We start from the raw sequence: 2894 nt of genomic DNA, 5'->3' as shown, positions 1-2894 counted from the left end.
TTCTTATGTGAAAGTGTTAGTCTTAAAAACTAGTAGGTCATTCTCAATTTGAGAGTTTAATCCACTCTAGAGAATTCTAATATTTTGTTAGATCAATAATAAGAAATTGATATGTTAAAAATATTTTCCTTCTATTGATTTTTTTTTAAAGTTCATTCTATAATTTATGATTACACTTTCAATAATGATGAGATATGCAGGTCTTTCAAACTAATCTTAGTATAATTGGAATCTAGGTGGCTAATTTTTTTCATCATATACGTCCAAACAAAAGAACATGTGTTAGTTTAATGTGATATTAATTAAACATAAATCTAATTAGTGTTTGTATTTGATTCTTTAACTTTCTTGATTTATCGTAGAGGATCCCAAATAGACTAGATTTGTGAGAGACATAATTAGGAGTGATTAGCCTTGTTGTAGTATAGATATTTTAGTATTTCAGTTAGAGATGTAGGTGACTTCCCAGTTTCTTTACCTTTAGCTAGGATTATTAGATTTTGAGTAAGATTTAAAACCCTATATAAGAAGTTACAAATTTTTCTTTAGAATAAAAGGATAATACTATTTATACTTTAAACTACTTCAATATTCTGTTATTTAATAAACTAAAAACATGATATACCATGTAGAGGGTAAAATCCCTTACTGGTCTATATAATTCACCCATTGTTCTTGCTTTCAATTATTTTGATAGATTGTCCTTTTTCTTAATTCCTTTCATATCCCTTCATTACTTCCTCGGATATGAGTTCAATATCTTATCTAATGGGTATTTATAAAGTTGATACCAATTTATGAGTCCAATCATTTACATATGAGGTTGACCATGCAGGATGAGGAACAAGAACATGTTACAGGAAAAAAAAAAAAATTGAGTGTAAATAATGATTGAATCCATATTACTTAATCATGATACCAAAGGTGCTAAGATTAAACCTTTATCTATATTTGTATTTATCATATCCAAAATGTACAATTTGGTTGTCTGATCTGGTATGAATGGGAGAAATAATACTGGACCTAAAGAAACCTAACACAAGCATCATATATAAACATACTAAAATACTAAGCATAGGAATATTTTCCCCATTTATATAGACGCAAACCTGAACAAAATAGGAGGAAGCCCTAAAAGTGGCTTCTTGTAGAAAATACCCATTTCTGGATTCAAAGATTGTTCATTACTCTTTTAACATTGTATTAACTTTTGTTATATAATGTATTTACTGAATCATAGTGATATCAACAACAAAGACCAAAAAAATAGGCCCTAAAGTCCAATAAAGTTTATCCTCCTAGAGTTGATCTTTCAATGTATACCTTCCTTACGAAGATACCACTCCATAATGCTCTAGTCAACGTAGATGCAAGTGTTTGTTGCGGCCAATAAATACATCTATTTACACATAATCTACTCCACCCTCTACATGAAATCCCTCTAGTTCTTGATTATTAGGATCAGAAAGACTTGGACCGGGTTGTCTTGAACATTATACTCACTCCTCTTTGGGATACATAAGTCCTCATCTATGTTTTCCAAGATAGATTTTGATTCCTTGATTATGGGTTTCTTAAAAATAGCCCTAGAAAGGTTCCTGATAGCTAGCTTATCCCTATCCACATGCATTATGGTGGTGTCAAACATGGAAACTATATTCAAATTATCTATTTTCCTAGGTCTGAGAATTCTTGCCCCACAATGACCCCGATTGCCCCATAAACCAAGCTATTATTGGTTTTTTACCATCTTTCTAGTTTTGAGATCCGTAATCTCTCCCCAAAAGGATATTTCTCTATTGCTAGACCTCATTCTAATGGAAGTATCAATAATTAGAAGCTCAAAGAACAATCAATGCTCTAGCTTACTCTGAAAAGGTCCTACCAACTAGACTCAATATGACACTCTAAGTTTAACAAATGAACACAAAATGATGCTTTGATCTTCTATATAAGGCTCTTTAAATAGCATGAGCATAATCATTAAAGATTAAGGGAGTACTTTGTTACCAACGTCATAGATTTTTTAAATCTCCCTCACATCATTGTGAACGAATGACTACTTGAATTTTGTACTCCTCTTGATGTGTGAGTGGAGTGTTGGTAGTCAAACACAATTTCAATCATTATAATGGTACCAATTACTGATTAAGAGTGGTCTCCTCACACATGTAAGGTTGTTTGTTCAAATTGAGAACCCCATAAAATGACATGTCTTATAATAAATCTATTTTTACTCATAATTATAGATTTGGTGTATGATAAAGAGGGGGTAATCATCACATGATTTTAGGACTAAGTAAGTTTTTTCGTTTATTGGTGGCATCTTAGGGGTTAGGATAATCATATTCTTAGCTTATTAGTTTATCACTTTCCTATGAACATTGAAGGCCTTCGAATTTGAAATCAATTGACAAGGGATGTACTAGGAATAGGGTCAATCTCATCATCCCCTTATTAGTTAGTTTTATTGCATTAGTTACTAAATAGGTTGTTGATGTGTATTATATCAATCTAGCTATTATTACTTTTGTTGATAGATTACACTAATGAACTAGCTTAAAAAATCTAAAATTTTAAAGAGAAGGTATTGTCCATTAGCTCCTAGATTTTCTAACATGTCTACCTCCTTATTGTTGTGATGTGAAGCCTAATCAAACTCAGAGGTTTATTTGGTGCATTTTCGACCTAGATTATTTCTATGGGGATTTGAGGGCAATGTTCCCAAGACAAGGTCAAGGGGCAATGCTCCTTGCAGGGTCCTGGGGTAGGGGCCCCAAAGCCAAAAATGACTCTACTATTGTAAAAGGTATTAGATGTTATTTTTTTATTGGACGCCTTATTCTAGCCCTAATTTTGTAAGCGACAAAAGATTATATAAAATGGCTTAGGGT

Source organism: Cupressus sempervirens, chromosome 6, assembly GCF_028749045.1.
Source record: "Cupressus sempervirens isolate cs-2001-9-10 chromosome 6, ASM2874904v1, whole genome shotgun sequence".
NCBI lineage: Eukaryota > Viridiplantae > Streptophyta > Pinopsida > Cupressales > Cupressaceae > Cupressus > Cupressus sempervirens.
Note: the sequence above shows the minus strand (reverse complement) of the source record.